This window comes from Engystomops pustulosus, chromosome 3 (genome assembly GCF_040894005.1).
Source record: "Engystomops pustulosus chromosome 3, aEngPut4.maternal, whole genome shotgun sequence".
NCBI lineage: Eukaryota > Metazoa > Chordata > Amphibia > Anura > Leptodactylidae > Engystomops > Engystomops pustulosus.
Window position 1 is genome coordinate 43690471 of NC_092413.1, and position 15915 is coordinate 43706385.

Genomic DNA, 15915 nt, shown 5'->3' on the forward strand with positions numbered 1-15915 from the left:
TTCCCATACTTATATTAGGAATATATATGTATTAGGCAATAAAAGGGAGACAGGTGTACTTAATAGCAGAGAGATAGTTATAGATGGATTTAGATTTGTCTTTGTGCACGTTAGAATAATAGAAATACATTACAACGATAGATATATTAGGAATTAGATAGATACATAGATAAATCCAAGAATAGGCAGCACTCTAAAATAAGGTCAAAAACCGAAGTTTTATTCCATTGCGAAGTTTCGGTGATGTCAACCACCTTTTTCTGTTTCAATAGTTTTTATTGATTTTAACAAATAGAAGAATGAAATCCAGTATACATAGTAAGTACATAGGATTGAAGCATATTTTCAAGCATAGATAGATAAATAGATAGACAAAATAACTATCTATTAAATGTAATGAAATACAGACAACCTCTGTAGAGGGACAAAAGACATAAAATAAAAAAGATATTTAGATGGACAGATAAAAAGGAGATGGATAAATAGATGATAGATAGATGCATAAGGTGCATCGGTTGTTGCAAGTTGCTCACCTTATTAAAAATAATATACTGTATATCTATATCTATCTATATTTATCTATCTATCAGTATATGTGTATATATATAAAGAGAGAGATAGACTAGATCGGTTAATCGATAACACATATGGATATGTCACATAGATAGACAAATAGACATTAGACACTTGTATCTGGGTACATAAATAAATGGAATTTCACTGCTTTGCTTCTGGATCTATCTATCTATCTATCTATCTATCTATCTATCTATCTATCTATCTATCTATCTATCTATCTATCTATCACAATGTGCTCAATACCCAGAAATGTATCATATATATAAAACACACGTATACATAATTACACGGAACCTTGGTATATTATTATTATTTTATGTTAATAGGACGAGATTTCTGAATCCCGAGGTCTCTCTGCCAGTAGTTTCCCTTCCTTGCTGTCATGGTCAGCTCAGAGCAGATATTGAGGAGCCATAAAGTGAATAGTATAGCGCCCTCTCTCGGTAATACACAGCATAATAGTTCAATGCATTTTCGGAGAAAGCAGCAGGACCTGAGATTTTAGCAATGTACATGGAGGCAGAGGAAGGAAAAGGTAAGAATCTTACACTACAGAAAAGCGAGAATTTATTGATTTTAATGCAATTCACAGGGGATTAGAGGAGACACAGTAATCTGTCAATTTAATCCAAGTACCTATATTCACCTTGCGTTATGTATATATTTTTAATGTGTTTCCATAGTCATCGGGTGGTAAAATATATTGGTAAAGACAGTAAAGTAGAGGAGGTATAAAGTTGTACTCCATGTATCATTAATACCATCATATTCTATTATTTTGGTGTTATACATCACTGGATCAAATCCAATACATCCAGAGTCAGTTCTACAATGTACATTATAACCTTCTTTGTTGTAAGAGTATTCTGAAAATTATTATTTTTATTATTATTTGTGATAATTGTGATGATTGTGTGTGTCATACAGCGTCTATCATCCCTCTATGTATCTATCTAACTATGGTAATTTATATATTCTCTTCTTGACTATCTATCTAAGCATTTAATATCTATATATTGTCTTTCTTTGATTTCTTATCTATGTCTTTCAGTCTATCCAACGTTTATAATTTATTTACTTTAACCACTAATTTATTTACATTTATTTACATGTTATATTAAATTGTAACATGTATGTTTGTTTACATTGCCAATTTAATAAACTTTAATAAACTTCATCTATGTAAATGTGGAAATGTGGAAACACATTTTAACTATATATATATATATATATATATATATATATATATATATATATATATATATATATATATATATGTGTGTGTGTGTGTTTCCACATTTACACACTTACATAAATGAACAGATAAATTGGATAGATATAGGTAGGAAAGCAAATATTTTACATCTGTATATACTTTGATAAATATTTACCCTTAAGTTTATTAAATTAGCAATGTAAATAGGTATATATACCTATATATGTATAGCCATATATTTATAAAATAACATTTAGAAATTTACTACTACAGATAATAATAATTGCCACCATACATCAATTCATCTATGTACACACATATTTAGATACACATAAATACACTCATGTATATATATATATATATATATATATATATATATATATATATACAGTACACATACACTGTTGGATACAAACCTTCCCAGGCTCTGGCACATTGTGTATGTTGTGTTTGTATCTATATCCAGGCCACAGCTCAACTAATAACAATATGAAGCAATACCCAATACTGAGCTCTGGAGATCTCAATGCCAAGAACTGTTCCAAAATCTGACTCATTAACACTGAGCAAATATTAGTTCTTCTTTACCTGATTGACTGGAGGCCAGGGAGAGAGCAGCAAGGACATCCATCCACTGTGCATAGGGCTCAGCATTGCCATCCACCACATCCAGACATTGCTGCTCCTTATTATCCCCTAGAATCTGAGCTGGATTCATTGCGACTTATTAAATCCATAAATCAAGACCTTAGACCTGCTGCCCCCAGTCTACATGTTCCCTATTATAGTCTATGGCTGCAGCCTCCAGAGCCATTACAGCACAGGAATGACACAGCCAACATTCTTCATGGCTTCAGAATATGTAACATCTCTAGTTATATGAGAATAAAAATCAGGTGAGAATTCAATTTTACTCCTGTGAGGGAACAGTTTGCTGTATCTTCTGCCCAGGGATTAGAGATAATAATTGATGTAGAATCATGTCCATCCTGAAATAATTCTATTCTATGTCACCTTCTCTGCGGCCCTGCACCTGCTGTAGGAAACAAGGGATCAGATGATATCTTTAGCGCAAAGCAGTGTCTTTAGTCAGGACATGTGTGTGTCTTTTCTTGTTTTTTCCGGGTTTTGGACTTGATATATAAGACAGCCGAGTCTGTGGGGTTTTGCAACTTTTTATTAACAAGTCACACAAAAGTCACAAACTCTTTTGCATTCCTGTCCAAAGTTTTTCTTACGCCTGATCAGGACTTTTGCGCCAAAATTGCAATTTTTTTAATAGGTCCTTTTCCGGATTTTAAAGATATATCAGGCACAATACAGTAAAATTCTTGCCTGGCTAATTTTGCAAGGCCAGTAAAAAAGTTGTAATTTAAGTGCAAATATACAAATGTGCCAAAATACATGTGCATTTATCTGAGCATCCTGTACCCTACATTCCCTACGATCTGTAGAGGCTGAAGTTTTTTTGCAGTTGTTTTTTATTTGTGACCTTTTAGGCACAGAAATATCTGAGAGCTGACAGAACTCTAAGATGAAAAGGACACAAACCCGGCTATCCAGTGCGCAGTGAACTTCACAAATTACCTGAAAAGTTGCAAAAGATGCAAATAGTGCAAATCCACTCTTGTGTCAAAAAATAACTCTCTCTCTATCTCTGTCTCACTAAATAATCTGTTGTAAAAACTGAAAGAAAAAACTGGGGGACATTTATCTTTTTTTTTCTTTCAAATGTGCAAAAAAGTTGCATCATTTTGAGAAGTTTGCTTTTTGCGCGTTTTCCAATATTTGCACCACAACTCGTGGTGCACAGCTTTTGGATGGATCCAATGGGGGTCATTTATCTTAGTCTGATGCGCCATTTTTGGTTGTATTTTAGTGACTTTTTGAGTGCATTGGGGTATTTGCTCAATTTTTTATGCCTTTTTCCAGCAGTTCACCAGAGTTCGATGTGTAGCAGTTTCCTGGTTTTTGCCTAATTTGTCTTTGTATTTCTCCTGATTCCAGATGTTTGCGCCTTATTTAACACTGATTTGCGCCTATATGGGTGCAAATAATTGCGCAATAACACACCAGTCCAGACCACTCCTTTTTTTAAATTTGCACCTAATAAGGCACACCAAAAAATGTATCTGACAAACACAAAAACAAATCAGGTGCAAAAAATAGACTCACAAAAGGTGCAAAATGAGCTCAGGGAAGGGGGAAAAAGATAAATGACCCTGATGTATTTATTTAATGAATCCAACTATTTAGACTAAAGTTAGCAAAAGGGTGTGCAAACGCTCAACCGGTCAATAGTGGCGAACTTGGCAGGAAGAAGCAGGACAGCCACTTTGCAACTTTTTTGCGCATACATTTGTGACTTTTTTTAGTCACATCCTCCATACTAGGCAGCAATGTTAAAATGACAGGCAGAGGTGCGATTTAACACAAATCCACCTAAGACAAATGAAACTGAGAAACAAGCCAAAAAAAGCCAGGAAAACTAGAAAGAGACAAGATAAACCTTCCCTACGGAAGGTTTTCTTACTATCCGTCTCCCATTGACTTCAGCGTAAAAATGATAACATCCCTTACGCATGCAGTTTTTTTAAACAGAGAAATGTTCTGCAGTTCTACTTTTAGTAAAAAAAAAAAACTGCATGCATAATGGATGACTGAACATAACTCATTGAAATTTAGATTTGAAATTTACGTTGATGTCACTGGGATTTTTAACTGATGTCTTAAACCTTTTTTTCTTTACTTTTATCTATCCTTCTATCCCATATCTATCTATCTTTCTATCTATCTCTTACTCTCTCTCTCTCGCTCTCTCTCTCTCTGGGGGACATTGATCATAGTTTGCTAGACATTTTTTGCGCAAAAACAAGGCACAGTTATTTAATTTGGCACATTTTTGCGCCATTTTCAGGAGCACGTCAAAGTTCGGCACTTAGTGGTTTTCAGTCCCTGGGTTTCATCTGACATAAAGAGTGCCTGCTATGCAGATGTCTGCTCGGCATCTCTAATTTGCGCCTAAAAGTCGAAAAAAGGGCGCAAAAATGCAACTACTCTGAGCAGGTGCACTTCAAAAAAACTTCCCTTTTCATTACTTAAAACAAAGGTTTTCATTTTCCAAATGAAAAATTCCCTCTATGCAACATGGAAAATACTTTGGAGCAGTTTTAAAATGTAAAATTTCACCAGTAACGACTTCATCATTTTCCATAGGATCATCTCTGTGAGTGATTATTGTCTTATTGTACAGATCTGAGAATATTATCAGTCTCCATTTACTGTATATTATAATAAAACAGGAAAAGACTCATTTCAGCAAGAATTTTTTTAACATATCTGTAACCCTTAGTCCCTGCATTTGCATCACAATGAGACTTTTTTGTGTAAAAATGAAGCCCTGAATGTACGCTCAACTTTTTAAAATCATGTTCCCTTATTGGTATCAAATGAGATCTACTTTGTAGGGTAAAAATTAGAGACAAATTTACTAAAAATTAGGCGCTAACGAATCACACATGTGACAATTCCAAAACGCATTTACTAAGACAGAACTAGATCCATCATAAATCACAAGCCAAAAAAAAGAACAAACCAGGAGCAAAATTAGGTGAACCTGAGACCCACTATGATTAATGTCCCCCTAGATATCTACAATAGAAAAATCCAGGGCAGCACAGGAGGATTGGGTGCTTGGCTGTGTACATCTAAGGAAGAGGCAGCACTCTGGATTGTAGTGAAGCAAAGGGTCCTTTTATTCCATGATACATTTGGGGGTCATTAATCATAGTGGGTCTCAGGTTCGCCTATTTTTGCGCCTGGTTTGTTCTTTTTTTTGGCTTGTGATTTATAATGGATCTAGTTCTGCCTTAGTAAATGTGTTTTTGAATTGTTGATTCATAGTGATTAATCACAAAAAACTAAATATAATTATATGTTGAGAAAAATGTATTACTATTTATTAATACTATTGTTTTGTGTAAGTGGAAGCTGCTTTGTGTAATGATTATACACAAAGCACTTTACACTTACACAGTATTGTGTGTATGGTATGTGTACTGTTTTTACATTGTTAACCTTTTTTATACCAGCAGGCTGTCTCGCAGTATCTCTGCCTCTTGCCTCTCCGCCTCCTAGGCTTCTGTCCACTGATGATGATGACGCCGGCAAGGCCCGACACATGTCCTGCTATGGAGTGTGAAGCATTTTCCCCGCTTCCCGCGCCCCTTAGGCCCCGGGCGGATGATGCAATCACATCTGCGCATGCGCGCAGTCATTCAGTTTGGAGCGTGCATCTATCACAGTGTGCATTCCTGCTAAATAACGCTGCTGCTGCTGACGGTAGTGCGACTTCTCAGCAACTAAAGCCATGGGAAAAATTTATTTTCCAATGGCTTTAGGTGACCCCTGTGTTTTGGTCGTTCAACCCCCACCGGGGTCGCGACCCACAGGTTGAGAACCGCTGCTCTTAAAGTAAACCATAGGTGTAAGGTAAAATAATGGAGTTTATTCCATGTTCAATGTTTTAGCGTCAAATATGGAATCTTTTAAGATTCCAGAATACAGATCGAAACATAGCACAAGGAATAATCCAATATAATTGGAGTGCTGACAGTTTCCTTTTGACCAATAGCTTGCATCTTCCTTATCTTAAGCTTTTTTTTTTCTGTTAGATTTGCTACTTTTTTGGTGCAATTGCATATTTGCGCAAACATCGGAGACTTTTTCACTTGCCTAGCAAAAAGTTTTCAGTGTTGTGCCTGATATATCTTTCAAATCCAGATGTGCATATATGAAAAAAATATGAAATATGAAAAAAAATTTGGAATAAATTGTGGGTAAAAACTTGCAAATAAACTCCATTCTGGTCTAGCATAGGAAAAACTTTAGAAGTTTGCCACTTTTGTCTGATTTTCTAATAAAAAAAACTCCACAGACTGAATTGCCTGATATATCAACCTCTAAGATAAATTTAATTAATTAATGGCTATTATGCACCTATTTTGCGTTTTTTTTAGAATGTTACGCCTCAATTTGTCGTGAATTTTTGTGCCCTATTTGGGATTACATTGCGCCTCTTTACAAATATTTGTGCCTGATTTATTATACTATTGAGCTTATGTGGGCGCAAATAATTGCGCAATAGTACGCCAGTTCTGACTATGCTGAGGAAAGGCAATGTTATGATTTATGCGCCTTTTAAAAATTTGCACCTAATAATGCACAAAAACAACAGCATTTGACAAAGACAAACGAAGTGCAAAAAATAGACTCACAACAGGTGCAAAAAGAGCGCAGAGAAGGGGGGCATAAGATAAACGACCCCCAAAAAGTTACTAAAATACAACCAAAACAGGCGCATCAGCCTAATATAATCTTCTGCCCCTATGTATGTATCTATCAATTTTCTATCATTTATCATTAGTACTTTTTTACTTCCTGTCTTTCTTGTGCCACTGGTTTCTGCGCTCTGGTATTTGCCTTCTGTTATTTATCAAACAGGAGCAAGGGCATTCATACATTGGGCCACATGTATCACTCGTTTTTTCTGTTTCGTTTTTGCGCCATTTTTGCGATTAAACGCCAAACTAGCCGCGGAGCAAAAATAACCAGCTTTCCCTCATCTATCTTACCAATCCAGATGTTTTGCTGCGCCTAATGATATTCATCACTTGCAACGTTTTCATTTAGGCGCAAAAACAGGCGCAAAAACACTCCAGCCCGAAGGTGACGTTAACTGAGAAGAAAGCACTGAGCCCCTTTGCAGAACAGCTCATTTCTAGCAGCAAAGCTCAGCCAGACACTGGAACAGATAATAGACACATTAGATACATTACATACACTGCAGACAGGAGCTGCAGACTCTATTTACAGTTCATCACCTTCTATTTACAAAACATTCTGCAAACTCCTGAGCTCAAAGCAAGAGAGAAGAGAAGTTTGCAGAATGTTGCAGATACGACATACAAGTGTCCCCCATGTAATTCTGCACAGTATCACCAGTGTGTCTGTGGGGGATACTGTGCAGAATTACAGGGGTGCAGCAGGAGACCAGCACTGGGGGATCCCCTCCAGGAGAAGCCCCTGCTGAGGAGGTCACTGGGCGCAGGGTGTCACACACCTGGGTGCTGCTGTGAGTGTTATCTTCATTCTGGGCTGTGGGAGAAGCAGAGAGGAGCTTGTAGCAGGATCACATGTAAGTGCCTGAATCTAACATTGCGCCTAAACTGCGCCAAAATTGCGCCTAAACTGTGTTAAAGTAAAGTGATTAATGAGAGGCAGAAAATTAACTTATCACAGATGGTTGTAGCTTGTGATAATTGCGCCAGCAACTACTACACTTAGGCGCACAAAAGTGATAAATGTGGCCCTAAGTGTAGTAGTTGCGCCTAAATTCTGGCGCACTGTTTTGCCAGAATTATCACAAGCTACAACCATCTGTGATAAGTATATTTTCTGCCTCTTATTAATCACTTTACTTTAAAACAGTTTAGGCGCAATTTTGGCGCAGTTTAGGCGCAATGTTAGATTCAGGCACTTACATGTGATCCTGCTACAAGCTCCTCTCTGCTTCTCCCACAGCCCAGAATGAAGATAACACTCACAGCAGCACCCAGGTGTGTGACACCCAGCACCCAGTGACCTCCTCAGCAGCACCCAGGTGTGTGACACCCAGTGACCTCCACAGCAGGGTCTTCTCCTGGAGGGGATCCCCCAGTGCTGGTCTCCTGCTGCACCCCTGTGATTGTGCACAGTATTCCCCTCAGAAACACTGGTGATACTGTACAGAATTACATGGGGGACACTTGTCTGTAGTTTCTGCAACATTCTGCAAAGTTCTCTCCTCTCTTGCTTTGAGCTCAAGAGTTTGCAGAATGTTTTGTAAATAGAAGGTGATGAACTGTAAATAGAGTCTGCAGCTCCTGTCTGCAGAGTATCTAATGTGTCTATTATCTGTTCCAGTGTCTGGCTGATCTTTGCTGCTAGAAATGAGCTGTTCTGCAAAGGGGCTCAGTGCTTTCTTCTCAGATAACGCCACCTTCGGGCTGGAGTGTTTTTGCGCCCGTTTTTGCGCCTAAATGAAAACGTTGCAAGTGATGAATATCATTAGGCGCAGCAAAACATCTGGATTGGTAAGATAGATGAGGGAAAGGTGGTTATTTTTGCTGTGCGGCTAGTTTGGCGTTTAATCGCAAAAATGGCGCAAAAACGGTGCGCCTGAATGAAAAGGTGCAAAAACAACAGAAAAAACGAGTGACCCCTGGTGTGCTGCGCAATTTCCTTTTCTATATCTATCTATCTATATATCTATCTATCTATGATATATCTATCTCATATCTATCTCTCATATCCATCTCTCATATCTATCTATCTATCTATCTATCATCTATCTATCTCATATAATTATCTATCAATCTATCTATCTATGATATATCTATCTATCTCTCATATCTATCTATGATATATCTACCTCATATCTATCCATCTCATATCTATCTCATATAATTATCTACCAATCCATTGATTATCCTTACCATATGCTTATTATTGCAGTATTACATATAAATACACTAGTTTATGGTATGTGGATGTCGTCACCAGAGTCTCTCTCCTGAAATTACAGCAGTTTGTTATCAGAACGTCATTTTCCTTTGCGTGGATGGACAGGCCGTCAATCATTTCATTATCGGCCATATTATTCATTACCACAAACCATCCAAATTAATTGCGACCTGAGGTTAGTTACAGTTGAACCAAATTATTTGGCATTATAGTTTCTCCATCGTCCAAATGTCTAGAGTGAATTGACCTCCAGAGATGTTTTTAATTTTCCTGTGTAGGGCCTTTTGGTTTTATTGTAGATCTATGGTGCTCAGGTTTTGATTTAGTGTTTGTGAGTTTGTGATCTCATAGACCAGTATGGAAAAAATTAGACAGGGTTAAGACATTAGGAGATGTAGAGCGCACCAGTTTACTAAAGGGGAAATATTACTTTTAACCACATGTCATATCTCACCACGCTTCACATCATGGTTTCATATTGGCAGAGAAAATCCACAGAGCAGCACCAAAACCCTACACGAGCAGAACCGTTCTTAAGTTAAATCTCATGTCTGTATAATTATCCTTCTCATACATAACGGAGAACATGAAACACATGACATAAGACAAACGTGACCAAATGTGAATGAAACGGTTAATTTCATTGTTACATAATTGCAATTTGATTATCCTGTTCTAAATATAACACTGCCAAAGCTGGGAATCTCAAAACATCTCATGTGTGGTGGAATTCACAGGTTTTTGAGATAAACATAAAACAGTGAGGCTACATTCAGATGGGGATGAATATAAGGCCGCTGTATATAAGTCCCCATAGGCCGGCAATGGGTGTACGGAGCGGTACGGTGACGCACACATGTGGCACCGTAACGTTCCGTACCTGGGAAAAGATAGGACATGTCTTAACTTTCCCCGTAATATGGCGCAGTGCACCATATCACTATGGAGAGGGGCGGGGACGTGCAGCGCTCACCCCCTCCTCCTCTCCCAGGCGCCTGCCCACTCTGCCGCTGGCCACGCCCCTCCACGCCTACTTGGAGGTGGAGGTGTAGTAGCCCCAAAAACAATAGAAATGTCTTGCTATTGCAATTATTTCAGTGCTTTTGTGGCAGAATCTTGTGTAGCAGCATGATAAACGCCCCCCCCCCTCCATACTATAGTATGGTATAACATGTTGATGTGTTTAGGAAAAAAGTCCTTATTCATAACATACACTATAACAAGTAAAAGGTTTCACATAAAGGATGGAAATTCTAATGAGAACACTTCATACTCTTCATAGCTTAGTGGGGTAAAGCAGTGGGTTTAGAACCCATAGACATTTAAGTTATGTCAGCCTAACCTGCTGATTATGGTGGCAGCAGATGGTTATCTTATGTGTATAGGGGCCTTCATACTTTCCCCCGATGATATCACATGAGAGGTATGGAACATGAGAAATCTAGACTTCGAATACTTTTCTTCACAGGGTGGATAAATTAGGTAGATGTGTCTGAAAGTTTACTCCTATCGCTTAGTAGAGAACACCCATCCATGTAAATGGGGGCCAGGAAGAATAGGTGTCATCTTAAAAAGCTATTTAGGGAGTATCCATTAAAATCACGCATTTTAAATCAGGGATCCAAGCATGACTGTTCTTCTTATAGTTGTTATCCATGGCCTCCTTCCTTCTAAAATCAACTTGAAAAATGACACTATGAGCCTGAGAAACTAGCCCAGCTGCTCTGTGTTCTGGCTTTACAAACTATTACACTGTTTCACCCTGCCCCCTGCTTCGTCAGCACCGAGTTGTGAAATTACAGCAGGAAGAGCTCACCGCACAAGTGCTGAGGAAGCAGGGGGGAGGGTAAGACAGTGTAATAGCCTGTAAAGCCAGATCACAGAGGGACTAGAGTAGCTCATTAGCATTATTGTAAAAGTTGATTTTAGCCTTGCTTTAATTTATTCTTTATTACTGTAAACATTTTTTTGTTTTCATTTTTGTTGATACAATTGAACTGAAATGTAATCAATAAAAAGTTGGTTACCGACAGAAGGAAGCCATGGATAACAAATAGAAGATGATTACTACAATCCCTGTGCCTGGGTCTATGAGTATGTGTCCCTAATTTATCCATACTTGATTTTGATGGTAGATTTGATCTAACAGAAATAACATATTGGGGCAGATTTACTTACCCGCTCCATTCGCGATCCAGCGGCGCGTCCTGTGTGGAGGATTCAGGTCTTCCGGTGATTCACTAAAGCAGTTCCTCCGACGTCCACCAGGTGTCGCTGCTGTGTTGCACTTCATCGAAATGCACTGAAGTACAGCAAGCCGGGCCGAGTGAAGGTAAGCGCGTGTCCAGTGACACTTTTTTTTTTAAATGTGGCGGTTTCTCCGAATCCGTCGGGTTTATGTTCGGCCACGCCCACGATTTCCGACGCATGCATGACGGCACCAATGCGCCACAATCCGATCGCGTGTGCCAAAAACCTGGGGCAATTCAGGGAAAATCGGCGCAAAACGGAAAAATTCGGGTAAATCGCCGTAAAAATGCGATTCGGGCCCTTAGTAAATGACCCCCAGTGATGTCACCAAAAGTAAATGACCGTAATGTCCACCTAATACAACTACCTATAAAACAATATAAATACAACTACTATAATAAAATATACATGATCCTATAAATAAAAACACACAAAGTGAAAAGTAGAATAAATAAAAGCAACGATCCGAGGACAATTGTGTCTGGTACAATGTGAGGATCTACATAGATTAAATTTCATCAGCTCTAGTTCATTACCAAGAACAAGTTGTCATTGAAATCAGTCTATAATGAGCCCGTATTTTGGATGCAGTAAATATGCTGGCTGCAAATAAATTGTATGTGTCCTGTCTCGGTTACACAGGTTATCAGCGCTCACTTAAGTGCAACCAGCTGTAGTGAAGAAGATGTCTTGTTAGATAAAGGGCAGTGGGGAAGGCCCATTCACACACAAGTGGATGAAAGTTGCATTTCACAAGCACCTGAGTTATAAGAAAATAAGTACAAAAAACCCTCTTCCTTTAGATGCCGTGAGGCTCCTTGAAGTCCACAGACTGGGGCTCGGCTTTAATTGAATGCAAAGGTTTGAGCTTTCTCTCGGTGCCCTTTATATTTCTGCACCTGGGGTCATAAGGTGACACATGATGGATGGATTATTTCATAGTTTGTTCCAGTTCAATAGGGGTAGCTAATAAATCCAGTTCTCAACACACACAGCACCTAACACAAAGTATGGCCTCCTCTCACTGCAAGAATGCGGAGGAAATGTGTCTCCACCTTATATGAAATAATATATTGTTATATTGTGTTGTCTAGATGATAAAATGATCTTAGTTTTACTTTGTTACTAAATGCTTTGAATGGATTCATCTTATCCGTAGAAAGTTGCATTATTATGTATCAATTACTACAATTAAAATTAATAGGTGATATTGCTTATAGTGTATCTTAATTAACTGATATTTAAATTGTGAAATTACTATATTTTATATTAACTATCATTCCAATGATCAATACAGAACACATTTCTAAATACCCATATATCGCAATACAGTTGTAATGAAGTATATGGAATGAGTGATCAGACCCCTTAAGGTTCAATTATCCTATGGGGCCTAACAAATTAGAAAAAAAAATAAAAATAAAAAAGTTAAATTTAAAAAAAAAAAACCTAAACATTTCATAAACATTTTAGGCGCGCCACATCCTAAAATGCAAATGATTATTCCCGGAAGTGAACCCCATAAAAAAAATAGCATCCAAATCCACTTTTTCACCATTTCACCAACACAAAAATTTAAACAAAAAGTGTTCAAAAGGTCATACAGTCACTAAAATGGTAGCAATGAAAACTTAATCTCCTTAAGCAAAAAATTACAATTTCCATAGGTGCATACATGGTTATTGGCATCATAATATTTCTCAACAGAAACATTTTTTAGTTACAAAAGATTTTAATTTTTTAAAAACCTATACAAATTTGGTATCTCCATGAGCGTACCGACCAAATGAATAAAGGGGAGGTGTCATTTGGAGCACTAAGTACAAGAAAACTAGTAGAAAATGGTAAGAATGTAATTTATAGTGAATTTCAGCGCATTTGGATATTTTTCCAGCTTCCTAACACACAGCATGGAGTATTAAATACTGACACTAAAACATGCAATTTGCTTAGCAGACAACAAGCCCTCATACAGTATATATCTTCTATTCATGGAAAAACAAAACAGGTTATGGACTTTGGAGAATGGGGAGTGAAAATGGAAACACAAAAAAAATCCAAGTCTTAAAGGGTTAAACATGTATATTTAATATTACTACATTTGTTATACAGTGGGTATGGAAAGTATTCATACCCTTAAATTTTTCAGTATATGTTTAATTGCAGCCAATTGGTAAGATCAAAAAAGTTTATGTCTTTGCTAATGTACACTCTGCCCCCCATCTTGACAGAAAAAACTGAAATGTAGATATTTTTGCTAATTTTTAAAACTAGAGAAACTGTAATATCACATGGCCATAAGTATTCAGCTGCTTGCTGAGTATTGAGTAGAAGCAGCTTTTGGGCTAGCACAGCCAGGAGTCTTATTGGGAAGATGTAACAAGTTTTTCACACCTGGATTTGGGGATCATCTTTCATTCTTCCTTGCAGATCCTCTCCAGTTCCCTCAGGTTGGATGGTGAACATTGGTGGAAGCCATTTTCGTGTCACTCCAGAGAAGCTCATTTGGGTTTAGGTCAGGGCTCTGGCTGGGCCAGTCAGGAATGGTCACAAAGATGTTCTAAAGCCTCTGCTTTATTATTTTAGCTGTGTGCTAAATACATGTCGTGTTGGAAGGGGAACCTTTGGCCCAGTCTGAGGTCCAGAGCACTCTGGAAGAAGTTTTCATCCAGGATTTCTCTGTACTTGGCCGCATTCATCTTTCCTTCAATTGCAACCAGTCGTCCTGTAACTGCATCTAAAAAACACCCCACACCATGATGCTGCCACCACCATGTTTCAGTGTTGGGATTGTATTTGGCAGGTGATGAGCAGCTCCTGGTTTTCTCCACACATATTGCTTAGGAATCTTCATCTCATCAGACCAGAGAATCTGCAGTGATAGATGACTTTGTGGAACTTTCTGCCATGTCCTTACTACATCTCTGGCACTCAGCCACAGTGATCTTGGGGTTCTTCATTACCTCCCTCACAAAGACTTTTCTGCCATGACTGCTTAGTTTGGCTGGATGGCCAAAGAGTTTTGGTCATCCCAAACGTCTTCCATTTAAGGATGGAGGATCACAGACTGTAAGCTCTCCCTCACTCCTATTTTCCATATGAATGTTTGTACTCTGTAATGTACCGTATATACCGGCGTATAAGATGACTTTTGAAGACAGAAAAATCTTCTGTCTTCTCTGGGGTCGTCTTATACGCCGGTAATGTTTCTTCTCACCTTTTCCGCGATCCACCGAAGCTCCGCTGCTACACTCCGGCCGCCGGTGACAGCTACGTGGGTGCCGGCGTCGCAGAGAATATGACATCAGCACGCGGCTGACGTCATATTCTGTGAGCCGCCAGCGCTCAATGAGCTGTCACCGCCGGCCGGAGTGTAGCAGCGGAGCTTCGGTGGATCGCGGGAAAGGTGAGAAGTTGTTTTATTATTAGTGTGCCAAGCAGGCTGGCTATATAGAGGGGGAGGCGGCAGGATGCAAACTGGGGGGGGCGGCATCCTGCACAATTGGGGGCCACCAGGCTGTATAATAGCTGGCTGTATACTGGGGGTACAGGCTGGCAGTATACTAGGGGGGGCAGTTTGGCTATATACAGGGGGGCTGGCTGTATTCAGGGGGTACAGGCTGGCAATATACAGGGGGAGCTGGCTGTTGGAAAAGGGGTAGTCTTATACGGCGAATATATCTTAAACTCTATATTTTTAACAGGAAAGTAGGGGGGTCGTCTTATACACCAGGTCATCTTATACGCCGGAATATACAGTAGTATTATACTTATATATGTCCCCTATGATTTGTAAAGCGCTACGGAATTTGATGGCACTGTATAAAGATTATTATTATTTATTATTATTATACTATTGAGCGGTTTTATAGACGTTTTTTGGCTTAGATTTTTAATAAGCGCAATACATTTTTAGGGTCTAAATTGTAAATCTATTGTATGCCTAGAGAATGGAGGGTACAGCGGCATGTTTGTATTACAGGGTCTATACCAGCAGTACTACTATGTATATGAGTGACTCTCCAATCAGGAGCTTCAATAAAATATAAGCATCATTAAGTCTATGACATAGATATCCGTCCACCCACAATTGGGTGACAGCTCTCACATCACAACAGTTATGTCTATTGCAATGATCTTGTGTGTTAGTGCTCAGTGCACTCAGGGGATATATAACCAATATATAGCACTGATCCTTCCAGTTTAAGGTCAAGATGCCATGGCAAATAGTGACTACTGCATATAAGGGGGCATATATAGCATATTAGTTAAATACATGTTTTTGGTTGTATTTAGTGATTTTTATG